The sequence below is a fragment of the Chenopodium quinoa genome, unplaced genomic scaffold, assembly GCF_001683475.1.
Source record: "Chenopodium quinoa cultivar QQ74 unplaced genomic scaffold, ASM168347v1, whole genome shotgun sequence".
NCBI classification, from domain to species: Eukaryota; Viridiplantae; Streptophyta; class Magnoliopsida; order Caryophyllales; family Amaranthaceae; genus Chenopodium; species Chenopodium quinoa.
In genome coordinates, this window is record NW_018744857.1 from 299,634 (window position 1) to 308,879 (window position 9,246).

Consider the following 9,246-nt stretch of genomic DNA (forward strand, 5'->3'; position numbering starts at 1 on the left):
GATAAATGATCCAATTTTTCGCAACGTGTGCGGGCTGTGTTTAGCTTCAATATAACAACTTATTATCCTTTACTTGTGCTATATTTACAATGGAGGTTTCCACAAATGTGTTCTTATAAGAGCATTTTCATTTCGGTTATTTCATGAAATGCCACTGAGCAATTGCAAAATTTACCAAATGCCATGAACCTTTTCAAAATTCACTAAATGCCACCGAGTTTTAAAAAAATTCATCGAGTGCCATTAATGACTAATAGTCGTTAGTTGACCCCACCACTTGCCACGTGTCACCTTCTGATTGGTCCGTTTTTTAAAATAAAAAAAAAATTAAAAAACATAACAAAAAATTAAAAAAAAAAACACAACAAAAAAAAAAAGAACTCAGAGGTGGCCAGCCACCACCTCCTCCCTGTCGTCGAGCCCCCTGCCCACCCCAAAACCCTAGCCACCACCACCCCCTGCCGCCGGGGCTAGCACCGGAAGGCGCGCCGGCCGCCGGCGACCCCTCCCCTATCCCGTCGCATTCCCCTAACCCGCGAAACCCCACCCCCCTTCCTCCACCACCCCGAAACCCCACCCCCCTTCCTCTCCCTCTCCGTTAGTTCACAACCGTCGCAGCGAACTTACCACACCAACTCCCACCAGCACCTGCCAACACGAACCCCAGCATCTCAAAAGCCGACCAACAGCAACTCCAATCACCACCAATTTTTGTGAAGAACCCTAAAAAAATTGAATTGGAATTTTTTGTTTGGTGAAGCAATTCACAAAATTGTTTGCTATAATTAATTGTATGTTGAATTGTGAACATTTTGGTACAAGTTTGATAAAATTCGGTGAAGAAATGATGTTCCTCAAGCTTTCATGCGTGAGTTTCAATGGAGCTTCAATGGCGTTTTACCTGCACCACAATGCAAAACCACCAGCGAAATCCCGAAACCTCCACCATTAGCGAAATCCACCACGAAAACGCGAAACCGTACCAGTGAAATCCACCAGCACCAAAACGCGAAACCGTACCAGCGAAATCCGCAAGCTTTAGATTGTGGATTATTGTTGGTGTTTGGTTTCACGAGATTTCGTAGGTGGTGGGTGGCTGGGTTCGGGAACCTCCGGCGGCTGGGTTAGTGGCTGGGGTTTAGGGTTTGGGGTTCAGTTTTTTTTTTAAAAACTGACCAATCATAAGGTGACGCGTGGCAAGTGGTGGGGTCAACTAACGGTTGTCAGTCATTAATGGCACTCGGTGAATTTTTTTAAAACTCGGTGGCATTTAGTGAATTTTGAAAAGGTTCATGACATTTGGTGAATTTTGCTATTGCTCAGTGGCATTTTATGAAATAACCGATTTTCATTTAGGACGGACATCAAGAGAGAGAAAAAAATAATGATGTTAAAATTTAAAATATGTACTTTAAGAGAGAGAGTGGGGGTGACTAGGTCATGATCATAAAAGAAAGTATTATTGTAGGGTTACGAGGCATTTGCAAATACCACGCAAATACTAAAATAATATTCAATCACATACAAGAGAGAGAAACAAGTGATGTGGAGCCCACATATATTGTTTGATTGAATTCACATGCAAAATGGTGAAAAAAAACTAATGAGGTTCACATTCTAATTGTGCCATTGACAACATAAAAATGATACAATTGATATCATTATTGATTAGGGGATTTTTCCCTACCAATCATCATCTGACAAGTGGACCATTCAGGCTCTGCCAAGTGTCCGCCACATGGACCAATTGGAGTCTGCCACGTGTCAAGTGTTGACTAGTCCACCTTGGACCTCTTATGCCACGACACGTGGCCTCCCCATAGTGGGAAAACCGGCCACCTAGGCCCAAAGTCTTGTGGAAGCCCAATCAGCCCTAGGTTGACCTAAACCTAGGACTGGCACGCACCCCAAGGCATATATATACCTTCATTAATCCTCATTAAAGGGGATTCAGTAATTAATTACTCTCACCTAGAGAACCTAAACACATTGATCACTCCTCCCCTAGAGGAACCAGATCTCCCAACCTTTATTTTTTTCGCACTTATTCACTCCTCATACACGTTCTAACTTGATCGTCGGAGGCGAAACTCCCACCACAAGGAGTCTCCGTTGTTTTGCAGGTACAGGCGCCAGGAGACCAGTCCCGAAATTGTAACTCTCCCGCAGGACATCAAAAAACCCCGAAACATTTTGGCGCCGTCTGTGGGGAGAGTACTTTCGAGATGGAATCACAGTCTGTACCGAATCAGAGCGAGAGGCGTCCTATGGACGACCCTCAAGTCTATAGTGACCAGGATACTGAAAATGAGGTCGAGGTTGAAACACACACAACCTCAGATGGGACACTAAGGGCCCGACGCACCCGTCCCACCGACAGGAGGGAACGGGTAGATTGCCAAGCTGGTCCCAGCAATCCAGCCGGCCCACCGCCTGAGCAACAACAGGCGGCTGAAGGATCTGCTCCTATTACAAGGAACGAACTCATAACTTTCATGAGGGGGTTCAAGGGAGAGATCTAAGAGTTGATTAAGAAGAGGACGCCTGTTACTGCAAAGGAACAGTCGGCTAAAAAATCCTCCCAGTCTGGTAGGATGAAGTCAGTCACTGATCGTGCGGCAACCCCTCACCCATAACTTGGGGCTAGTCGGCCACCGGTTATTGATTGGACGAAGTTTCACTTCCCGTCAACTGGGAGGAGAAAGCCCATTCGTCATGTTCAAGCGGATGGGACGAAGAAAATGTACACTGATGCTTGGTTGATGCTAGAGCAGAAGAAGAGTGACCGACTGTTAGAGTCGACCTCTACTTCAGATTTTCAAGATAGTTTGCATAATACCTCCATGAGGTATACTCAATCAAATTATGAGAGTCAGACAGGCGGTTGATGGGCGTTAGAACGGTCGTACATTCCACACTCAATCAAACACATTTATTAATAAACACCTTACAAACCAAGCATAATGACAAGTAAGAGTTCGGTCCACAAGGAACGGGATATGATTGCCAAAGATCTTTACACTTAAGCTAACTCGAAGTCAATTGGTGAATTGGGGTTCGTCAAGAAGACAAACAAACTATGGTTCTAAATCAATGAATTAAAGATACTAGGGAATGAGATCCACTCAACCAAGGCAAATAGGCAAACGGGGAGTAAAATAGACAAGATATAGAAAGGACTATATGTAAAAACAACCTCATGCAATTAGAAAACAACTCACACTACTAAACTTAGATTCCTCATTAGTTTAGCAATAGATGATACATAATCAAATTACAATAAGTAATGACGTACTCAATTTACACTTCCATGTCAAATTAGGCATATCATACTATCAAGCTCCTTAGTCAAGGGTAGCTAAACCTATCATGAGGAACTAACAAGCAATATCATATAATCAATTTAATTGCAATACAAACATCAATGCTTCTCCCACATTTGCATAGTTAACCCAAAAGGTCGAGCTTCACCCAACCCCTAGCAAGAAGACTACTCACAACTCATGTTTATCAACATGCAATCAAGAATTAGGGTTCTAAATACTTCAATAATTGGGGAAAAGTGGTTAACAATTGAAATAACTATCATCCTATAACAAATTACCAAGAACTAAGAAGATTTAAATAACATGCAAATACCAAATAAAATTTGAAATTAAAAGGAAGAAGGTTGGAGAAATTACTAATTGAAGCTTCAAATGTTGAATACAAATTGCCAAACTTTGAGAATAATTCTTGAATTTCACTAATACAATGATTTGATTTGATGAAAACTAAGCTAAATTAATCCTAAGGAATGTTTCAAACTAAGAGAGGTTTCTGAAAACTAGGCTACTGTACCCCCTCTCTAAATGAGCTAAAGGGGAAGTATTTATACTCCCCGAAACACATAGGGAAATCCGTCAAAAGAAAACGGATTCCCAGCAAGGAGCGCCCGCTCCACAATGAGGAGCGCCCGCTCCTAAGCTGGGAGCGCCCGCTCCTTTCGGCTGCACGCCCTCTCCAGAATGCTTCATTGAAGGATCAGATTTGAAAGTGTCAGGGAGGAGCGCCCGCTCCTCACATGATGCACGCCCGCTCCCCTGTTCCAGCAGCATGGGCAGATTCAATCTTCAAAGGGAGTAGCGCCCGCTCCTGGTGAGGTGCACGCCCGCTCCTAACAGCACCTGAACTTGGGCAGAATGTAGCTAGAGTCGAGGAGCGCCCGCTCCATGAGAGGTACACGCCCGCTCCTAACAGCACTTGAACTTGGGCAGAATGTGGCTAGAGTCGAGGAGCGCCCGCTTCATGAGAGGTGCACGCCCGCTCCCCTGGAGCGCCCTCTCCAATCTTCAATCCTCTTGTCTTAAACACGATTCATGCACCGAAAGCCTGCCTAATTGAGCTCATAGACCTGCAAAACATGGACAAACACAAACCAAGAGGGGGGGAAAGCCGAGACAAAACATTTTCATTCAAAATTGGGTTAGAAAGAGGGGAAATGATCGCAAAATCGGGTTTAAATTTACACAATAAGTGGTCAAATAAACCACTTATCAGCGGTACCTCCAGTCGGTCCGGATCTCATAAAGATCAGTCGATACCAAATGTACCATACGTACCGCAACAACAATACTTCTTGCAGCCTCCTTTGTTTGGAGGGCAGGTGGCAAGAAATGTCCAACCATTGGACTGGCAACTACGGTTGCTCAGACTTGGAGAACAGCCGTCCGCCTTCTCCAAGGAAATTATTGAGGCCGCCCAGCCGGCCAAAGTGAAGAATGTGTTAGTAGGCGCCTATGTTGGCACTACTAACCCAGAAGATCATCTAATGACGTTCACCAACCTAATGTACCTCCAAGGGTTGGATGATCCCACTTGGTGCAAGTGCTTCCCAGCCACTCTCAAGGGAATTGCACAACAATGGTTCGGCAACCTGCCGACTGGTTGTGTGAATAATTTCAAGGCACTTGCCTACTTGTTCACCTCCAATTTTGCTATGAACATTCCTGCTAAAAAGACGACCCTTGACTTAGGGACCATTCAGCAGAGTGAGAAGGAGGGACTATGTTCCTACATTAGGCGGTTTAACCTGATGAGGATTCTAATACGAGGGCTGCCGGATGAGGTAACCTACACTGGCTTTTTCAGAGGTCTTAAGGATGGGTCGACCTTCAAGTTCGATTTGGTCCGAAAGAGGGTTGCGACTCTCCAAGAAGCATTGATTGAAGCTGAAGCCTATATACAGGCGACTGATCTCTGTAACACTGGGAAACAGTCGGACGGAAGGAGGTCTGAAAAAAAAGAAAGCCGACCAAAGCAGTCGGAAAATAAAGATGAGAAAAAGAGAAAAGAAGTCTGGGCAGCCAACTCCTCTGAATAGCCGTCCCAGAAAAAGAAGAAAGAATTCAAACCATACTCTCCCAAGTATGCGTTCAACAAGGATAGCCAAGCTATCCTCAAAGAAATCAAGGGTCGGATCTCAATCGAGAAGCCGGCCCCCATGAAGGGTTCTGCAAGCAATCGGAACCAAGATAAGTTTTGTCATTTTCATGAGGATATTGGTCATGAAACCAATGAATGTATTAGCCTCATGCGCTACCTGGACCGCCTGGCTGAAAAAGGCGACCTTGACTCCTATGTCAAGAAGTCCAAGGGGAATGCTCCCCCCAAGCACAAGCAGTCGGCCAAGAAGAATCACAGGTCGGTTGACAGTTCTGATACACTATAGCAGGCGGCTTCTCAGGAGGCGGCCCACTATCAGGGGTAATAAAGACAATATCAGGCGGTTAGATGTTAATTTCGTTAACCAAGGACGGACCGCCAAGAGTTCATTCCCAGAAATTGTCATCACAGAAGAGGATCTGGGAGGTGTTAGGGGGCCGCATGATGACCCCATTGTCATTGAATGTAAGGTGGCCAACCAAAGAGTTGGCCAGATCCTCATAGATACCGGAAGTTCCTCTGATCTCATCAGCAACAAGTGCTTGGCAAAGCTCAAGTACAAAACTGACTGCATACATCCAGTATCTCACCCTTTAGTAGGGTTTGGAGGAAGTGTTGTACACCCAGTGGGACGAGTGGATCTACCCATCCGTCTGGGTGAGAAAGGGGAGGGTCGTCACATGGTGGTTCGGTTCTTAGTGGTTGAAGAACTGTCGGCCTACAACATGATCTTGGGACGACCCACCCTGAACAATTCTAAAGCTGTCATTATTCCCTCTCTTATGCTGCTCAAATTTGAGAGGGATGATGGAACAGTCGGCTCCCTAAGGGGAGATCAAAAGATGGCACGAGAGTGTTACCTCTCGGATATCAAACCCACTGTGGCGGCTGCTGGCCTAAGTGGTGAAAAAACTGACCTTGAACTCATCAAGGAGGATGTGCCTACCCAAGTGGCAGGTGGCAAGAAAAGAAAGGCTACTCAACTAGGGGCCGAGAGAAAAGAAAAAAGATAGCAATCACTGGCAGAGGAGCGGTCGGACGAATTCCGCCCTCAGCCGGCTGGCGAGCACACGGATGTTGTCCTGGACGACTCACATCCTGACGGAACAGTCAAAGTAGGGACGACTGCTCTTGAAGTATTGGGTGAAGATTTTTTCACCAACTTTTGAAGGAATTCAAAGATATCTTTGCATTCATAGATGATAAGATTGTAAAGTCCAAGCTTTAGACGGACCATCTGGCTGACCTCCGAGAAACATTCACCACGCTCAGGCGGCACCATGTCATGCTCAATCCCAAGAAATGTGTTTTTGGGGTTGAGTCTGGGAAGTTTCTCGGATTTCTCATCAATCAGAGAGGTATAGAGGCGAACCCTGAGAAAGTGGCAGGCGGTCATAGACATGCAGTCGCCTCGCACAGTCCGAGAGGTTCAGAAATTAATAGGTTGTCTGGTGGCCCTGGGAAGATTTCTCAGCCGGTCAGGCGACAAGTGCCTTTACTTTTTTCAGGCAATAAAGAAGAAAGCGAGGTTTGAGTGGGGGCCGGATGCTGAGGCGGCCTTCCAAAAACTGAAAGTCCATTTGCATTCCTTACCAAGGCTGGTCAGTCCCTTGCCCAAAGAAGTGCTCTACATGTATCTCGCAGTGTCTGACCATGCTCTAAGTGCCGTCCTCCTTGCTGAAAGAGACGGCTGCCAGCTCCCAGTCTATTTTGTCAGCCATGTGTTGAAGAATGCCGAGTTGAGGTACCCCTTAGTGGAAAAATTCGGACTTTCTCTCTTCATGGCAGTTAGAAAATTGAAGCCTTACTTCTTGGCACATTCAGTCATCGTTTACACAGATCAGCCAATCAAGCGGCCACTCACAACCATGGAGTCGTCTGGCTGAATGATCAAATGGGCAATAGAGATTCAGAGCCTTGAAATCACATTCGAGCCAAGAAAAGCAGTAAAGGGGCAAGCATTTGCTGATTTTATTGTAGAGATGACTCGGCCCTCTGATTCTCAAATTCTAGACCAAGTCTGGAAGGTCTATGTGGACGGGAGCTCCACCTCAAATGGTTGTGGAGCAGGCGTCATATGTCAGTCGCCAGAAGGCGACAGGTATGAGTATGCTCTACGTTTTAACTTCCAAGCCTCGAACAACGAGGCGGAATATGAAGCTTTACTGGTCGGTATCCACATGTGTAAGGCGGCTGGGGCAAGAAGAATAGACGCCTGCTCTGACTCACAATTGATAGTGAGTCATTATAATGGCGAATACGAAGCAACCCATCCGGCCATGATTAAATATTTGCAGGCGGTACGACAAGCGGCCGGGTCACTTGAAGAGTTTCATCTAACTCAAGTACCTAGGTCTGAAAATAACCAGACGGATGCTCTTTCAAAGTTGGCATCCTTGGCCTCCTGTGACACTCCAAGAACCGTTTTCTGGGAAGTTATGGAAAAGAGGAGTATTGAAGAAGATCCTATCGGAATTCTAGATCGAAGTTCAACCTGGATGGACCCAATCAGGGCATATTTAACAGACGTCACCTTGCCGGATGATCATCACCAGGTGGCCTTACTGAAAAAGCGAGCGTCTAGTTTTGAGATGCGAAAGGGGGAACTCTTCAAGAAAGGGTACCTTCAACCCTTCTTAAAATGTGTTACCCTAGAAAAAGGACGAGAGGTCTTAGAAGATCTGCACTCTGGATACTGCGCCTCTCATGTAGGCGGCAGGTTGCTTGCTTAACGAGCAAGGCGGCAAGGTTAATTTTGGCCTACCTTAGAGGCATACGCCATGGAGATGGTGAAAAAATGTGACAAGTGCCAAAGGTTTGGCAAGTTAATTCACCGTCCAGCTACTGATCTCACTGTCATCCATAGCCCACTACCATTTACTAAGTGGGGCATAGATATCCTAGGTCCCTATACGCCTGCTACAGGCGACAGGAAGTACATACTTGTTGCAGTCGAATAATTCACCAAATGGGTTGAGGCTGAGGCTGTTAAAGGAATCAAGACGAAGGATGTGATCTCATTCATTTGGAAAAATGTCATCACTCGGTTTGGGGTGCCCATGTCTATGGTTTTCGATAATGGTCCCCAATTTGAGACGCCTGTTCTCAAAAGTTGGTTGGGAGACCAAGGCATCTCACACTGCTTTGCATCAGTCGGCCGTCCTCAAGCAAACGGCCAAGTAGAAGCTTTCAATAAGATCATCTCAAACGGTCTTAAGAAGAAGATTGAACGAGCAGGCGGCCTATGGGTAGACGAACTACCACATGTTCTCTGGGCCATTAGGAAAACTGAAAAAGGGTCGACTGGAGAAACTCCATTTCTCCTAACTTATGGTGCAGAAGTTGTTCTTCCAATTGAACACTACGAGTCGACTCTTCGAATAATGTTGTATGACGAAGAGGCGAACTGAGAGTCCATGCGCCTTGCATTGGACTCACTTCCAGAACGAAGGGGCAATGCAGCCCTGCGCCATGAAATATACCGCCTGAGAATGACAAGGTCATATAACAAAAGAGTGCACAGGCGTCCACTCAAAGTGGGGGACTTTGTACTAAGAAAAATGGAAGCAGTCAGTAGGGCTAATGAGTCAGGCAAATTAACTCCCAACTGGGAAGGACCCTACCGAATCTATGAAGAGGTCCGGGACGGCACCTACCGCCTGGAAACACCAGACGGCCAACCCTTGCCTCGAACCTGGAATGTAGATAATCTAAAGAAGTATTATTTTTTAATGATGTAAATAGCCAAGAGCTACTAATAAAAGTTTGCTATTTTGCTTCATCTATTTTGTATTATGAGGGGCATGCCGCCTACTTCATTAG